We start from the raw sequence: 20,013 nt of genomic DNA, 5'->3' as shown, positions 1-20,013 counted from the left end.
TTAAATACCTAGGTGTGTGGAGATTGCTTCAAAACCACCTCGGCTTGAACTCTATATGGTAACCCCATAAGTCGAGTTAGCTTTAGGCGCCTCGATTGTAGATACTAAATCAACCTAGTCTATCACCCTGTTGGAGAATAGGAAAAGTTACAAACATAGTTAGGAAAAAAAGTAGTACCCATGGTTTTTGCATGAAGATTATACCTTTGTTGAGCATTTAGATATTTTCGAAATGCTATATTTATTTTAGATGGGCAATGAAGATAAAAATGGTTTGAAGTTTTTGGGTTGTAATTGGGTTTTAAAAATAAAAATAAAAATAATAATTTCGTACGTGCGGCACAACTCACCGCACGTGTGGCACAAATCCTAGTCCCTTTGTTCGTTATTGTTTCATTTTTTTAATGTATGTTATTTATTTTATTTCTTTTTATTATTGCTCAAAAGCAATATATATATATATATATATATATATTTGTGTTCATATTTTCCTAGCTGGAGGTGCACCTACAATATCTGGTAATATTTTCTCTCTCTTTCCTATTTTCTTCGCATTTGTTTCCATTGAGGACAATGTCATATCCAAGTTGGGAGGTGAGGGTATTTTCTGTTGTGTACTTCTACTTGGCTGCTAATTCATAATTCATGTTTATACTTGCTTCACTTAATTGCGCTATTTCACTTGATGTTGACTTGTTACTAATAAGGTGGTGATATAAACATATGTTAATTGGCAAACATAGTAAACTTGTATGAAAAGGTTTATTGGGTAAAAATTTGCATGTGATGTTAGCACTAGGATAGTTGCTTGTGGTTGTGATATTAATACACTTATCATGAGTATGCCTTGATTCACATGAACACACTATCATAGCGGTGACTTCTATATTATAATCCCTAGTGTACATCATTGATAATAGCTAGGGTTGGAAAAAAGAATAAATGTGTGCCCAATACTTGCTATATGGGTTAATTAGAAAGCTTAAGAAACCTAGATATTACACAGTTAAGCAAAAATAAGGAAAATGACTTATTCAGATTCGTAGCCTTTTCAATTCCAGTTATTAAGTCCGTAGGGGTGTCTTCACACCTAGTGCCCTAAAATTGTTTGGTTTGGGAGTCATTGGCACAATGCTTGTTATATGGGTTGATTAGAAAGCTTAATGGATCAGGACATTGCACAGTCTTTTAAATTTTTTTTTTTTTGAGAATCTTGGTTGCAACAGTTTAATCTTGTCTGTATATATTGGGGGTTATTATGAGTTATATTGGGCTATAATAGTGGACAGTTAACTAGTATGGAGATTGCACTTTACACCAAGGGTACTGATGATATATCTACTAGCATTCACAAGTATAGGGGACTTTACTTTTGTATTAACTGAATTGTGGTTTTGGCTCAATAGATTCCTTCATGCTTGTCCACTGTGCCTTTAATGAATCATCATGTCTTAATATCACACTGTAGTGGCACATAAATTGATTGTTAGGTGGAGTAGTATAGTTAATTGTTGTTAAGCAGATATGAATATGTTGATGTTTGTAGGTATCATTTCACGAAACCCTCACGAGACTATACTCGTCCACTTGGGGTAACCTTGTGGTTTAAAAGTATGTTGCACATGCTAAATGCAATCGTGATCCCTACGAAAGTGGCTTAGAGTTATTTTACTTTTCTTATTTCTTTTGTTTTGCTTGAGGACTAGCAAAATGTAAGTTGGGGGATGTAATATAGGCTGAAAGGTACCACATTGAGGTCACTTAAGTTACATTTTTAGTCTTTCAATTTTGTTTATTTGATGGAGATGATGTGTTTGGTGCACTTGTACAGATTTGGCAGGAAATACGCAAATTCAATCAAAAAGGGTGCGAAAGTAGATTCTCCATGTGAGAAGTGAAAAAACTGAGCCAACCACCTCACCGCACGTGCGGCCCACCACCGCTCGAGCGACCCACATAGGGATACGTGCGCAGAATTTTGTGTCTGTTCTGTTGAGAATAAAAGGGAGAAGAATAGGCTAACCTAGGGTTCAAAAATTATTTGAAGGAAAATGGAGGCTAGGGTTTGAAAGGAGTGATTTTTCCTCAAGCTTGAAGGATAACTTCCATGGGGACTCCCACCTCTTCCATCTTTTCCACCTTTTCCCACTCCTCCATGAGTGGCTAGGCTCTTCTTTTCTAGGGTTTTGATGAAACCCTAGCCATGTAAAGGGATTTTCTTAAGCTTTGATAGTGAAACGGTTTGAATAAATGTATAGACGTTTTAGAAGTTTATAATAATTGTTCTTTTCATCTCTTCAAGTATTTTTACTCTCTGTGATTGTTTAATACTTTCCATACATTAGTTTTCTTTGTGTTTGTGTTCAAAGTACGAGACGAGTCATGCTATGAGAGACGAGTCGTGTTGCTACCATAGTTTAGAGCAAACACCTCGTGCTACTCGGGGATGATTCGTGCCTGTACATTGAATGCAACAACTCTCTTGATCAATATTTCAAACTTGTAGTTGTGAAATATTGGGTATTTCAAACCGGATTGCAATTGATGGCCGATGTTAAATTTCATTTATGTGGTTAGTGGTGAATTCTTTGTCCTAGGATTTTTTTCAAAAATTAATATCTCAAACCCTAATTTTAATTGTCAATTTAATTATTCAATTTCATTTAAGTCTTGGTCAATCATAATATCCTTCAATCTTTTTAATCAAAATTAACTTAGAAATTTAACAATTAAATTAGTTTAATTTCTCGTTTGTGCGGAGCCTCAACCTTCCCCTAAAGCTCAAGCATTTTGTTTGGAGAATGTGTAATAATTTCTTAGCTACCAAATAGAATCTTCACCATAGGAGATGTTCAATTTCAGATATGTGCCAGGTTTGCACTCAATCCTCAGAATCTATTGAACACGTGTTTTTTAGTTATGCTTGGACTAAGGCAGTATGGTTTAGGAGTGGTTTGGGCATCCAAGTTGAGCTTCACTCTATTCTCTCCTTCCCATAATGGCTTGGTGATATCAGAACATAGCTGATTGAGGTAGAGAGCTGCAAGCAATTGCTTGGTTATGTTGTTTGACTTTGTTGGAATATTGGGAAAGCCCAGAATGAATGCACTTTTAACTATGTGCCGGTTGATTCTTTCCTTGTCCTTGCAAAAGCAACCTGGGAGGAAGCTGAATTTCTTGTAGCTCGAGAATCTTTACCTCTGCAAAATGGTGTAAGTGTTGGGGCTAGGGGTGGCACGGTACCTATATGGATACCTCCTGCTCGTGGATTTTTGAAGGTAAACTGTGATGCAGCTTTTCACCCAATGTCATCTAAAGGGGCCATTGCAGTTATGATTCATGATGACCGGGGTTGACTTGTGGACGGTTTGGCTCGTGAGGTTGTTCTTTCTTTAGCAACACAGGGAGAAGGGCTAGCTATTCGACTTGCATGTCTCATGGTTAGTTCCCTGGGCCTGTCCTCGGTGGATGTTGAAGGTGATAACAGGAAAGTTATTTACTTGTGTGTCAAAAGATGCCCCTTCTTAGGAGTTTTGCACTATTATAGATGATATTAGGTGTTTTGCTAGCCAGTGTAATCTAAGTTTTTCTTGGTGTGCTAGGAATGCCAATGAGGTGGCACATTGGATAGCCCAAGCTTGCCTTGGTGGCAACCTCCCTTGTAATTGGATTTCCTATCCCTTTGCTGCATTACTAGCAGTCTTGACTCGTTAATATACTGATTTCCTTTGCTCAAAAAAAAAAAAAAAATCATATCAATTGAAGGATTCATTTTATTTTTTACTCATAAAGTATTGGATTTTTCCTATTTCATATATTCAACCATTAAAATTATAATTTTAATTAATGTGATGATCGTAGATTAATTATAATTTTTTAAATTAGTAATCTTTAAAACCTAATTTGGTTTGTAAAATATTATATCAAATTTTTAACAAATATACTTTTTTTTGAACACGAATTTTAACAACTTAAATCAAAGAACTTCTATATTCACACGCCAATTTATTCATTCTGTATATATACTTCTTCAATGTACATATACGTACAAGAGATTAAAAATAAAAAATAATAAAAATTTCAATATGGTATATATTTTCATCATAATAAAATTCTCATATTCAAATTTTTATTTTATTTTTATTAAACTCCTCTCCGGTCCTTAATCTAATTTGAGAAGTGCTATTCAGTCAATTAGGCCCACTTTTGAGCCATGTTTCAATAATTCGAACAGTTTATATTTTAAGATTTGTTGAGTACATCATCTTTGTAAAAAATTATGTTGATCGGATAAAGAAAGGAAAAGTTAGTTTAAGGTCCCTCGCCCATTTTTAATAATGAAAGAAATCCACAATATTATTTTTTGATGTCTAAGGTTCGTAAACCCACACCCATATATCAGATAAATTTGACTCTCTCTCTCTCACTCTTTCCGATCTTCATTCTATCCAAACCAAACCCTCTCTCTTTGTGTACATTTCTCTCTCTTTGCTCCTTTCTCCTCTCTCGGTCTTCATCTCCGACGCCGTAGGCTTCACCTTCGCCTCTCTCTCTACCACGCTGTCGCCAGAATGTCGCGATTTGAGCCAGACCACCGCGATCTAAGCCGCAAACCACCATGATCTAAGTGAGAGGTGTTCTTCAGAGATTAATGATCAGAAGACGAATCTCTTCACCTTCTTCACTGCCCTCCAATGTCGCCAAAGAGAATCTCTTGTCCACTATGACTGCGAAGGTGACCATACCATCTCTCCTTTAACCTCGAGTCATTGTTTATGATGGAGTCTGTCATCTCTGCCACACAGGTATTTCACTGTCAGTTATCATTTTTGGGGTTTAAGTTAATTAGGATGATTTGATTCTATGGAATTAGGATACCTATCTCTCATATCCTCTCTCTTTCTTCGCTCGACCTTTTTGCTCTCCTCTTTTATCTTTTTGTCTTTGATCAGCTAAGAGAACTTCAGGAATCTTGAGCTTATGAAACTTTGGATTGAGGTTCACAAGAAATTCCCAGAATTTATCTGGAGAATTTCTCTAGGCAAAGAATTTCTCTGGGAATTTGATCATTGAATTAAGTTATTTTGGATTGGGTCTAGGAGATGGCTTGGTTCGGTGGGAAAGTCTCATTGGAGAATTTCGTTGATCTCTCTGGGGCTGTGAATAAGATCAGTGAGAGCGTCAAGAACATTGAGAAGAATTTTGATAGTGCTGTTGGTTTTGAGGAGAAATTTGATTCCAACACAAGTGAAGGTATATTCTTTTGTGTATCTATAAATTTCTCTTTGTGTAGCTCTTTTTTGTGTGTAAACAACAATGGTGTTGGAGGGTTAGTAGTATTTAGTTTTAAAATGCTTTGGTTGTAACTTAGTGCTTTTAAGCTGTTTTTCTGTTGATAAATTTGATGTTCAATTTTCTCTGGATTGTTGTCTGAATGTCTTATAGTCCAGAGAAAATTGGTCAAAATAAAAATGGTGGTTGTTCAATTTTCTTTGGTTTGATAAAAAATACAGAGAAAATTATGCGCAAACTAGAGAAAATTGGTCAAAAATGCAGAGAAATTCTTTGGGAAGTTCAGAGAATTTCTTTGGAGAGAAAATCTCTGGGAGGTCCAGAGAAAATCTCTGAGAAGTGCAGAGAAATTTCTAGAGAGAATTTCTCTGGAAAGAAAATCTTTGGGAAGTCCCAAGAAATTCTCTAGGTTGAATTTTCTCTGGATCGATGTTGAGACCTTAGACATTTTGAAAATATTGGGTGTTATTGATGCTATAAAATCTTAATACTAGGGACCTTAAAAAAAATCCCCAAGGAAAAATTAGTCTAAGGTCCCTTTCCCATTTTTAATAATGAAATAAATCCACAATATTATTTTTTGAGGTCTAAGGTCCCTAAACCCACACGCATATATTTGATAAATTTGACTCTCTCTCTCTCTCCGATTTTCATTCTATCCAAACAAAACCCTCTCTCTTTGTGCACATTCCTCTCTCTTTCTCTGCTCCTTTGTCCTCTCTCGGTCTTCATCTCCGACGCCGCTGGCTTCACCTTCGCCTCTATCTTTACCACGCCGTCACTAGAATGCAGCGATCTGAGCCAGAGAAAATCTCTGGGAAGTGCAGAGGTGGAGAGAATTTCTCTGGAGAGAAAATCTCTAGGAGGTTCAGAGAAATTCTCTAGGAAGTGCGGAGAAATACCTGAATTTCTCTAGAGAGAAAATCTTTGGGAAGTCTATAGAAATTCTCTTGGTTGAATTTTCTTTGGATTGTTATTGAGGGACCTTAGATATTATGAAAATATTAGGTGTCCTTTATGTTATAAAATCTTAATACCAGGGACCTAAAAAAAAATCCCCATAAAGAAAATCACATATTTGGATCAATTTTGTATAAAAAAATAAATGATAAAAAAACAAACAGTTTATATAAGATTAATCCAAATATATAATTACTGTGATTCGATTGATTTAATTTTTTACAAAATAATTTATTCAAAAAATCTTAAAATATAAACAATTTAAATCTTAAAAATGAAATTTAAAAGTGACTAATGGACCCAACAATCCATTTCAAATCCAATGATGGAAAAGAGATAAGCTTTTTATTTTTGTTTTTTATTTATTTTTGTTTACCCACCAATGAAAAAATGTGCTTTCTACAGGATCACCCTATTGGTTTGAGACATCCCTTGTTTGGCTTGTTTTTCAAAAAAAAATTTTAGGAAAAACTTCCTATAAACAAATTTTTAAGAGTAATCAAATCAAACAAATTTTTTCAAAAAAAATCTCAAAATTTTGTTTGATTAACTATTTTTCAAAATCACTTTTTCTCTTATACACATCAAATCAATCAATTTTTTTAAAACTCTCTCTCCAAAATAATTTTTCAAAACTATTTCTGAAAAAAGTCAAATCAAATAAGTTTTCGTACTTTTTATCTAAAAAATTACTCTACAAATACAAATCAAACGCACCAAATACTTGCTCCCAAAGTAGACAGACAGCCAAAAGCCAGCTCAAGCTTGCATTCTTCTTTCTCAGAGCTTCTCAATGGCAATCTCACAAACGACAATCGCTACAAATTTGAAACCCTGTGATTGGTTGGGATTTAAGAAGAGATTTGAAAAAAAAAAAAAAAAAAGATAAAATATAAATAAAATATACATACATTTGTTCACAAATTCTTTCTTTGTCTCTTTCAATTTCCTAAATTCCTTCTCAAATCTCTCAATCAAACACAACGTAAGTCACTTCCTCTTGTTCTTTCTTCTCGTTTTATATTTCATTATTTGTCATTGTTTTTCATGTTTCTGTTTTTATGCGAAGACATCCCATCTGTGATTTTTTTGTTTTTTTTCTCCTAATATTTATATTCTTGTTTGTTAGAAAGTTGTGCTCTTCTATGACGTAACATTGCTGTTCGGTATTATCTGCTTTGTTTGATTGCATAGAAAATTGATGGATTGAAAACGACTCTTGTTTCTTGTTTCTTTTTCTGTTTTTTTTTTTTAAAAATTTAAAATTATTTTTTATAGTTATTGTGTTTCATCATTAATTTTTGATCAAATTGTAACCCGGCATTAATTGCCAATTGGTTCTATACCCAATCGGGGCTAAAACTCTGGAAATTTTAAAAAAATGCCAAACAGGAATAAGGATTGATAATGTTGGAAATGCCCAAAAAATATCATAATGCACTCCTATGAATGTGGAAAATATACTGGATTAGTTGATTTTGAATTATAATTGTCAAGTCATCGTATATATTGATAAAAATATTAGCGAACCATTTTGAGTTGTGAGAGCCAGCTAGCTGGTTTATTTAAAAACCTATCAAACTGGGTGGTTTAGATATATACAAAAAATTTTAAAATTGATTATAAACTGTAATCAAAATATAATCAAATTCAAAAGTTTAGTTTTATACAAAAATGCCTAAAATGAAATGAAGGATTAATCTGGGTTCTGGGTTTTGTGCATAAGACAGATGGAATAATATATGATGGATTGCCCGTTATAAACTGACTACAATTTATAAACTAGTTTTCGAATAAGATGTTCCATTTAGTTATGATGGATTCCTTTACAAAATTCTTTTGATCTTACTAATATATTTTTATTACTATGACCAGTCTATTGTTTGTTTTATTGACCTAATAAGTGTAGTTTACATTTTCTAATCGTATTTTTATATTCTTTAATATGTAAATTTTAATTTTCCAGTTTTAATTACGCAGCTAGTTGAATCGGTTGACTCGTGAAGCGACTAAATTGGCTTGATCAATAATTTGGTTTTGATAACTATGGTTGAAAGTTCGGATTCTTATTGTTGGATAAATCAAACTAAACAAGCCCGGTGTCCAAATCAAATGAGGCCGGCGTTTAATGACTCAGTTATCTTCCAAACTCATTGGTTGGCCTCATGACGTCAAATTTCAAAAACCAGGGAGTTTTGCTGTAGAACAATGAAACATACAGTCCAAAGCCACACAAATATCATATATGTTGCCTTCTCGAAACTTCTCAAAGACAATGTCACAAACAACAACCACTTCGTATTCGAAACACCCAGATGACTTCCTATTGGCATATCTTCTTTTATATAGCTTTATTATTTTTCTATCATTGTCTTCTCATCTATCTGGCTTTCTCTAAATCTTTCTTCTTATTTTATATACATTATCATGTTGTTACATGTCTCTGCTCATATGAGACGTAACCTTTCTTTGTTCATTTCTTAAATTGCCTTGAAATTTCAAGGATAAGAGAAGAAAATAGAATTTTTATATTTTGTGTTTCCACAATTCATGTTGTTAATATGGTTTTCAAGTAATGGGAAAAAAAAATCTTACTTATATTAAATGATTGTATTTGGCTCAGCTGATTCGAGGTTTATGTTACTTTATTGCTTCCAATCAACAAATTTTTTTTTTTTTTTTTTTTATTTATTTTCTATTTTTAGTTTCAAAACAATGCATGAATTTTGTCTATTTCCTCCTGGCTGAATTTCTTAGGACATTTTGATTGAAAACTTCTCCAGAAAATTTATATTTGATCACGGTCATTCAACAGCAGGTTGGATTCCATTACTTCGATGTATATTAGAAAGATCTACATAAGAAAATTTTAATATTATTGTTTTGTGGCTATCAAATTCAAATGATTTCACATAGTTCCAGTTGTTACTTGCCAACGTGCAGGCCCCAACAATGACATCTAACACATCGACATCAAAGTAACTATTAGTGATGTTCTTGATTAATTAGGTGATAGACTATGCCAATCTATATTATTTTATGAATAAAGCTTTGGACCCCCAGTGGGGGTGCTGGGGTCCCTTCCCATTGGTCCAAAAAACAGTTTTTTTTTTTTTTTTTTTGGTTTTTAGCCAACTCCAAGCCGACACGTGGCATTGGGTCACTGGGGGTCTGTAGCATTGCACTTCTGCAAAAATCTGGAGTTGCCATATCTATGTGACTGATACCCTTTAGAATGAGAAACCAAATTATGATAATTTTGCATAGTTTCAATTTGGAGGCAATGAGTGAAATGTTCTCTTTGAAGCAATTCAATTTTGGTGGGGTTCCAGATGACTATAGTTCTTCTAATGTCTTTGAGAGTGAGGAAGGAAGGAATGTGGGAGAACATGCTCAATTGTATGGAAAAGAAGACTGGGGAGAGAACATGCTCCTTATAGGGCATTGTTTGATAGTTTTCCAATTAGGTCCATATTATTTGCCAAACTCACCATGCTACTTTTGTTATGAGACTAGAATTACGTGGGAGCTGTTGTTATAATTGGAGGTCTTTCATACTTGATTGGACACTTAATCTAAAACGTATTCTTGTTAGTGTTGGAACAATCTTCTGTGTAAATAAAATAAACTGAAATTAAATCAAACAAAATAAAATAAATCTTACAGAATTTATTACGTTGCACCGAATAAATAATTCAAGACCAAGTCGAGTGTGTGACACTCTGTCCTTAAGACAGATTCGCCCCGCTACGGTGCTTACGGTTGAGTGGTGTCTATCTCCCAGGATACAATGATCTTCACAAATTTGTAGAAGCACTTCAAACAAATTTGTTCGGCGAACTAAACCTGCGATTTATACTCTCTTTAAATTATTCTAAAACTAAATATGAAGAATAAATGCACTAGAGAAAAAATTAGACAGCAATGAGACAAAATAATAGACTGAATTTTTTCCGACCCCTAGACTGCTGGAATCAAATTGTATTTATAGACAAATTTCCAAAGCCTCGAACAGGTACCAAACCCTGAAGTCAACAGGTGCAAAACTATTCACAATTTGAATATATGAATTGACCGTTGGTCAGAACAAAATTTCAAACAAATGAAAAAAGTGAGCCGTTAGTGGAACAGATTCCTTCCACCTGTTTGGAAAATTTATTATTAAACTATTTGGTATATATATACTAAACAATTAGAATATATGTATATATATATATATATTAAAAGATTTGTATAGTTTAATAAATAAAGGAAGAGGTACAAATTTTAGGAAATCACTTAAGAACTCAAAAATTTGAATTTAGAATTAAATTAAATTTCCATAATTACAAACTTTAGGAAACCACTTAGGAATCCAAAATTTGAATTTATAATTAAATTAAATTCCCATAATAATTTTTATTGAAAAAATTCAAATGAATTTTATCTAAAAAATTAATGTTAGACTCGAAAAACGACGTCAACTTCCCATTCACCCATAAATAGTTTTGACGTTCTGTCTTCACCTCTTCAGACCCACTCCAAACAACGTTTGGGGCCCACTCAAATTTGGTCTAAAAAATATGCCTATATTAAACCATTTTCCAACAATCCCCCACATGAATGGAATTTGACGGAGAGAAAATGCAACAACATGATCTAATTACAGAGAGTACAGAAATTGAAAATATTTTGTTAAGGATAGGTAGCTTTTGGCTTTGAACCTTCCATTGTGAGACACTATCGGATTTACTAGCTAACCAGTGAACAAGATGTCTTGAACTGTTCAGCCGTTTGTGTAAACCAAGACAATAGAACTCACACAATATATTCTCAGACACAGTTTAGTTCTCACTATTGTGTTCATTTTGGCCCTGAACAACCTGGTCTTTCATGAGTGCTCTAGAGAATTGTAGCCCTTCACAAATCTCATAGAACCGGCCCAATTCACACTCACATAGGTGATTCTTATGAAGAGTATCCTGCCATACTCCACTAGGTTTACCTAGTTATAAGAATCATTAAAATTTTACTTAACCTCAAACGTTGCAGACATCACTATTCCGTCAAAGAAATGGGTAGGAGTAAGACTTCCCAGTGATCCTTCTGAGTCATACATAACTCAGTTGTCCCTTTGAACCTAGATCTTGGGATCTCCAATCAACTAGTTGGGTTGCCGTTATGGTAACTTTTATTTAATAGGCTTAAGTCCCATTCCCCTCGATGAATTCTTAACTAGCTCTCTTGCTAACCCTTTGGTTAGTGGATCCGCTATGTTGTCTTTAGACTTAACATATTCTATGGAAATAATTCCATTAGAGAGTAGTTGTCTCACGGTGTTATGTCGATGACGAATGTGTCGTGACTTACCATTATACATATGACTCCATGCTCTACCTATAGCTGATTGACTATCACAATGTATGCATATAGCAGGCACCGGTTTTGGCCATATTGGAATATCTTCAAGGAAATGGCGAAGCTATTCTGCTTCTTCCCCAGCTTTGTCTAAAGTTATGAATTCTGATTCCATAGTAGACCTAGCAATGCAAGTTTGTTTGGAAGATTTCTAAGATACAGCCGCCTCACCAAGAGTAAAGACATACCCACTGGTAGACTTTGAGTCTCTAGTATCCGATATCCAATTTGCATCACAGTATCCTTCAAGTACTGCTGGATATCTAGTATAATTCAGCCTAATATGACGAGTAAATCGGAGATACCTTAGAACCCTTATTATAGCTTTTCAGTGTTCTACTCCCGGATTACTCGTATATTTATTTAATTTACTTACTGCATAAGCTATATCCGGGCGAGTGCAGTTCATCAAGTACATTAAGCTTCTAATAATTTGGGCATACTCTAATTAAGAAATACTTTCCTGTACATTCTTAGAAAGATGCATATTAACATCTACAGGTGTTCTAGCAAGATGATCATCATCTTTGCTGAATTTGTCAAGTATTTTCTCAATGTAATGAGATTGTGACAAAGCATATCCTTCTGATATTTTGGTAATTTTCATACCAAGAATTACATCAGCAATGCCCATGTCCTTCATGTCAAAATGTTTATTCAACATTTTCTTGGTAGATTTAATCATATCATTATTACTACCTATGATGAGCATATCATCTACATAAAGACATACAATGACATAACCTTTGTTTGTGTTTTTAATATAAACACTTTTGTCATACTTATTAATTTTAAATCCATTTGACATCATTGCTTTGTCAAATTTCTCATGCCATTGCTTTGGCGCTTGTTTTAAACCATATAATGATTTAACCAATTTACACACTTTCTTTTCTTTTCCTGGAATAGAAAAACCATCTGGTTGTTCCATGTAAATTTCTTCATTTAACTCACCATTTAAGAAAGCGATTTTTACATCCATTTGATGAATTTCTAGATTGTATAGAAATGCAATGGCAATTAGCATTTTAATAGATGTTATTCTAGTAACTGGTGAGTATGTGTCAAAGTAATCAAGACCTACTTTTTGTCTAAATCCTTTGACCACAAGTCTTGCCTTGTATTTGTCAATTGATCCACTGCTTTCATTTTCCTTTTGAAAATCCACTTGTACCCAAGAGGTTTACAACCTGGTGGCAAGTCCACTAATTCCCAAATGTGATTTTGCAAGATGGATTCAACTTCACTGTTGACAACTTCTTTCCATAAAGGAGCTTCAGGACTAGACATAGCCTCTTTAAAAGTTAAAGGCTCATTTTCTAACAAAAATGTTAGAAAATTTGGACAAAAAGATTTTGAGGTTCTAGCACGTTTACTACGCTTAGGTTCCTCTTCCTCATTTTGATCTAACTCTTGTTCTTGATCATTACTAGTAATAGCATCGAAAGATCTTTTCTTATTACTAGTCTCTTGTCCAGTCTTATTTGGAAATACATGTTCAAAGAAAGATGCATTCCGAGATTCAATAATAGTATTTACATGCATTTCGGAATGTTCTGATTTATGAATCAAAAACCGATATGCACTACTATTCTTGGCATAACCAATGAAAATGCAATCAGTGGTCTTAGGACCTATCTTAGTCTTTTTAGGACTAGGAATAGCCACTTTAGTCAAACACCTCCACACTTTTAAGTATTTATAGGATGGTACTCTTCCATGCCACAATTCATAAGGTGTTTGATTCACTTTCTTTCGGGGTACTTTATTAAGTATATAATTAGCAGAAAGTATTGCTTCCCCCCACAAGTTCTGAGGTAATCCAGAACTGATTAACATGGCATTCATCATTTCTTTTAAAGTTCTATTTTTCCTTTCAGCAATTCCATTTTGCTGAGGTGAGTAAGGAGCGGTGGTTTGATGAATTATTCCATATTCTTTACAAAATTCACCAAAAGTTGATTCATATTCACCACCTCTATCACTTCTAAACTTCTTGATTTTCTTACCAAGTTGATTTTCAACTTCATTCTTATATTGAATGAAAGTTTCCAAAGTTTCATCATTGGTTCAAATTAAATAAACATAACTATATCTAGTATAGTCATTTATAAAAGTGATAAAATACTTTTTCCCAGCTCTGGTTTGAATTGATTTAAAATCACAAATGTCACTATGAATTAGTTCAAGTGGTTCCGTACTTCTTTCAATTGAATGAAAATGAGTTTTAGATAATTTTGCCTCAATACAAATTTCACATTGATGATTTGAATCAATGTCAAATTTAGGTAAACATTCCATATTAATTAATCTACGTAAAAATTCATAATTAACATGTCCTAGTCTACCATGCCATAAATTTGAAGACTCAAGCAAGTAAGAAGAAGATGTATTATTATTAATAACTGAGGGTACAACGGTCATTACATTTAACTTGAAAAAGCCATCAGACATGTAACCTTTTCCTACATACATCTCATTCTTAGTAAGTACAAATTTATCACTCTCAAATACTAGGCTAAACCCATTCTTACTCAACAAAGATCCGGAAACAAGATTCTTATGAATGTCCGGTACATGTAGCACATTGTTGAGAGTGAGTTCCTTTCCAGATATCATCTTGAGTACAATCTTTCCTTGTCCTTCAACTTTGGAAGTAGAAGAGTTGCCCATAAACAGTTGTTCACCATTTTCCACTGTAGAATAAGATGTGAACATCTTTTTATCGGCACAAATATGGCGAGTAGCACCAGTGTCCACCCACCATTCTTTAGGATTTCTGACAAGATTTGCCTCAGAAACAACTGTAGAAAGATTGATGTCATCTACACCATTGGAAATCTTGTCCACTTCAGTCATATGGGCTTGAGCAGGCTTCTTGCTTGTTCTTCTTTTGCTTTTGCCTTTGCTACGACAATCTTTGGCCCGATGTCCTTCTTTGTCACAGATGTAACATTTTCCATTAAACTTGTACTTTTTATTTTTTCCCCCTTTAGAGCCTTGTGATGAACTTTCTCCAAAAGACTTTCGTTTCTTGGTTTTTGAAGCATGTTCCACCACATTTGCCTTAGACACCATAGGATGCTTACCAGTCCGCTTTTCAGAATTGCGGTTGTCCTCCTCAATTCTTAAACGCACAATTAACTCGTCCATAGAAATTTATTTACGCTTGTGTTTGAGGTAGTTCTTGAATTCCTTCCAGCCTTTTGGTAATTTTTCAATTAAGGCTTCAACTTGGAAGGATTCACTAAGAGACATGCCTTCTGCGTGAATGTCATGCAGAATGAGTTGGAAATCTTGAACTTGGCTGATCACAGTTTTTGAATAAACCATTACAAAATCCAAGAATCTGCCAACCACAAATTTCTTTAAGCCGGCATCTTCCGTTTTGTACTTTTTCTCCAACGATTCCCAAAGTTCCTTTGCTGTCTTGATTGGACTGTAGACGTTGTATAATGTGTTGTCAAGTCCGTTCAAGATGTAATTCCGGCAAAGGAAATCGGCATGTTTCCAAGCATCAACCGCAGCAACCACTTGCCGGTTGGTTTCATCCTCTTTCAGGATAGGAGCATCTTCACAGAGGAAACGAGCCAGGTTCAGAGTTGTAAGATAGAACAACATTTTTTGTTGCCATCTTTTAAAGTCAGTTCCTGAGAACTTCTCTGGCTTCTCTCCATGATTTACCGGTACTGTTACAACAGCAGAGGGGGTTGGCGTCATTGTAGCCACTACAGTAGTACTTGTTTGGGCATTAGTTTCAGTAGCCATCATCAATTAGAATTTACACTACACAAAAAATTAAACCAAATTCACAGAATTAAATTCTGTAAAAATAAAAGAAACAAGAATGTAACTTTTATTTTCCAATTAATTTGGAAATAAAATAAAATTTTATTCAACCAAATTAATTCCACACAGGAAATTAAATTCTGTAAAATAAAAGAAATAAGAAAATAACTTTTATTTTTCAATTAATTTGGAAATAAAATAAAATTTTATTCAACCAAATTAATTCCACGCAAAAAATTAATTTCTGTAACACTTCAATAATTAAAATACTAAAACAGAATTTTAATTAATGAAAACTTAGAAAATAATTTCTAAAAACCAAAATTAATTTTCTGACAAAATTTCACAAAAATATATTCTGAGTTGTTAATGACACTAGTATCATACTACTAGTTGTCAAAGAAAATAGACAGCATATTACTACTAACTGTCAAATAGCATATAATCACTATTTGTTTTTCCAACTAGAATATTATTTTGTAAATCCACAGAAAATAAATTTTTTTTTCCCGAAATTATCTATGAAGAATGAAAAAGGGAAACAAACGAAAAATTCTGTAAACAAAATAATTCGAATATGTCTTAAGATTGTTGGAACTATCTTCTGTGTAAATAAAATAAACTGAAATTAAATCAAACAAAATAAAATAAATCTTACAGAATTTATTACGTTGAACTGAATAAATAATTCAAGACCAAGTCGAGTGTGTGACACTCTGTCCTTAAGACAGATTCGCCCCGCTACGGTACTTACGGTTGAGTGGCGTCTATCTCCTAGGATACAATGATCTTCACAAATTTGTAGAAGCACTTCAAACAAATTTATTCGGCGAACTAAACCTGCGATCTATACTTTCTTTAAATTATTCTAAAACTAAATATGAAGAATAAATGCACTAGAGACAAAATTAGACAGCAATGAGACAAAATAACAGACTGAATTTTTTCTGACCCCTAGACTACTGGAATCAGATTGTATTTATAGACAAATTTCCAAAGCCCCGAAGAGGTACCAAACCCCGAAGTCAACAGGTGCAAAACTATTCACAATTTGAATATGTGAATTGACTGTTGGTCAAAACAAAATTTCAAACAAATGAAAAAAGTGAGCCGTTAGTGGAACAAATTCCTTCCACCTGTTTGGAAAATTTATTATTAAACTATTTGGTATATATATACTAAACAATTAGAATATATATATATATATATATTAAAAGATTTGAATAGTTTAATAAATAAAGGAAGAGGAATAAACTTTAGGAAATCACTTAGAAACTCAAAAATTTGAATTTAGAATTAAATTAAATTCCCACAATTACAAACTTTAGGAAACCACTTAGGAATCCAAAATTTAAATTTAGAATTAAATTAAATTCCCCCAATAATTTTTATTGAAAAAATTCAAATGAATTTTATCTAAAAAATTAATGTTAGACTCGAAAAACGACGTCAACTTCCCATTCACTCATAAATGGTTTTGACGTTCTGTCTTCACCTTTTCGGATCCACCCCAAACAACGTTTGGGGCCCACTCAAATTTGGGCTAAAAAATATGCCTATATTAAACCATTTTCCAACAGTTAGACTTAAACACCCCTTTTGCATGCCATTTGTTGTATCGTGTTGGAAAAAAAGAAAGGTTTTATGGTGACTTTAATGTGAAATTAAAGTAAGTCTCAACCATTGGTTGAGGTGGGATTAAATGAGTTTAGATTCTTTGTAACAAAGTTTTTACACCACAAAAAGAATGACAAAAAACCATTGAGAATTAAATGAGAAATTGTCTTATAAAGATGGCCTCATGAATGAGGTATTGGGAATTGTGTATAACTACCAATGCCACATTGATTGTAGAGAAAAGCTTTGATGGGTATTTAAATCTCAAGATTATGAGAAGGGCATGAGCCTTTTGGGGTATCTAAATTTTCCGAAGGAAGGGAGACATGGATGCTTCAAGGATGGGCTTGGGCCAAGACTATGGTCCAAGTTGGTTATAGCCAAATTGCCATACGTACGCGCACCAACCGGACGGGGTCCGGGTCCATGACCCTTGGGACTTGGGCTTGGGCTTGGGCCTAAGCCTTAAGGCGTGCTAGAATGGGTTAGGTTTGGGCTGTGTCGATTTGGTGGTTCACCAACCTAATTTTTTTTGGGCCAAATCTGCTGTAGATATGCACACTTGTGTATACAGAAAATAAATACCAAATATTTTTTCCCATCAGTTTTGGTCTATTACTCCAGCAGTTTTGCAGGAGTAATGGCCATTAGTTGCTAGCCTTCATGGGCATTAGTGGCTAGCTTTCATGGTTGGAGGCTCCTCCTCTCTCTCCCATGGTGTATAAAAAGAGACCCATCTCCCTTGGTTTTACACAACCTTTTGCCGTCTAGAATTATACAGTCAGTCTGTTTGTGTCTATAATTTTCTTTCTATGTTGAGAGAGTGCTTCTATTGTTGGTTCGCGAAAGCTGACAGAAGGTGCTTCTGCGTTAGCCGGTCTAAACCATCTTATCCTGGGAGATAGAAGTCGATGTTTGTCTAGCACCCACGGTGAGATAGCTAATCTGTTTTAAGGACACTGTGGTATCACACATAATTTGGTTTGATTCCTTGTTTTCAATATTTCTGTTAATCATGTTTCATGCTCTAGAATGTAATTTATCAAATATGGATTTATTGGATGTATTTTAATTTAATTTATCAAATCATGAATCTATTTATCTTGTTTAATTATACAATTTGTACAATAATCTTAAAACAGATTAATATATTTCCCATGAAATTGTACATATAGAATTCATGAAATTGAACCAATAGATTCATCTGGCATATTAGAATTAGCTACTGTTTTGCTTGTGTGAATAAATTACCTCTAACTAACCCACTGTGTCAGCATGTTGTTGTTCTTATATAATAATGAGATTATACGTATGTATGTATATAGGCATGCTGTTGTTCTGGATCATCTTTAGGAATTGGCCACTGCTTTGCTTATATTTGTTTAATTTAAAAGCCACTGGTTTCTTGTAAAAATCAATATGATATGCATGGTAATGGTTATAGTTTTTTTTTTTTTTTGGTCCCATGGACTTGCTACGCTACTGTTACAGTTATAAAGGTCATGATTAGAATTTAAATAAATAAATATCTTCTTCATGGTTTATTAAATTAAATAATAGAACATCAAATAAAAAGGATTGTACTGTTAATTTGGAAACAATTTCAGAACATGTTGACTGTTTCACCTGCATAGGATTCATCTTATTTTCTTTACTGATTTTAATTCACTTTTACTGCTAGTACTTGGACAATGGAACACATTCATAGAAAAGTGAATTGCATAATAGTTATTGGTCACTGTTAATAGCATGCTCTGTCTTAATTTGTCAAAGACCTTCCCTGATAGTGATGATTAGATTAATATATATGCATGTTATTGTTTTGTTTGTTCTAGCCTACATGTTTTGAATTCCTGATTAGAAAGTCATAGCTTATTAACTTCATAATTGTAATGGAATGGTTTAATTTAGTCAAAATGCTTTTCTATCTTGCATTATTTTTATGCTTATTTGTTTAGTATAAATTTAATTTGATGAGCATGATTCATGGTTCCTACCATGTGGTTTGCTTTTAAGATAATTTGCATGGTCTTTAATTTTTTAAAATTTTTGTTTAATAGAACAATTTACATGTTTATTACATGTTCATTACTTTGGAGAAATTTTCATATAATTCTTGCCTATTAAATTCATTTATAACCCATGACAATCAATTTTAATTTATTTTGGAGTTATAAAATTTGTGTAACTTGTCTATATTTATTTGCATGTTATTTATTTTCTAGATTTTAATTTGTTACATGCTTATTATTTTCTTGAATATTTGCATGATTTTAATTGGTAGAATTATTTACATGTTTGTTGTGAATTAAAATCTTATATAATTCATGATAATTAATTTTTAATTTAATTTTTAGAGTTAAGTTTTGTAATTTATTTAGGAGTTATAAGGCTTTGTAACTTGTATAGTATCTTAATTCATTATTTATTTTGATATTCTATGATTTGCTAGAAGGTTAAATAATATTTGATTGTATGTACAATTTCTTTAAATTAGTTGCTTTGTATTATATTGTCGTTTGCTACTAACTTTCTTTGTAGGGATACCTAAGCGTGGAAAAGAATTTTATGGACTACTTATAATTCTCAATTGGATTGGTTTACTTTTGTTTATATTTGAAGCAATTTTTGCTTGAGATTTGCTTGCCAAGTTGTAAAAGCAAGTTTTATTTGCTTATATTGTTGCAACAATTTTTTATATTTCTTGTAATTTAGTTAGCAATTTTTAAATTGCTTGTAAGTGTTGAACCTTGGTTTGTTTTAACCTAGTCCATTCCTTGGAAAACTTAATTCTAAAAATTGTTTCTCACAGACTAGGAGTCAACATGCTTTTGAAAGTTTTGTCTAAAGGTTAATTGGATTTTAAGTGGGACCGATGTGACCCCTCCAATCTTCCTGAGAACATTCTTGACCATGTTCAATTCTAGGTTTAGTGGTGAGACCAATTTTGAAATAACT

This window comes from Camellia sinensis, chromosome 6, assembly GCF_055761805.1.
Source record: "Camellia sinensis isolate YWXY chromosome 6, ASM5576180v1, whole genome shotgun sequence".
Lineage (NCBI taxonomy): Eukaryota > Viridiplantae > Streptophyta > Magnoliopsida > Ericales > Theaceae > Camellia > Camellia sinensis.
This window is presented reverse-complemented; position numbering follows the sequence as displayed.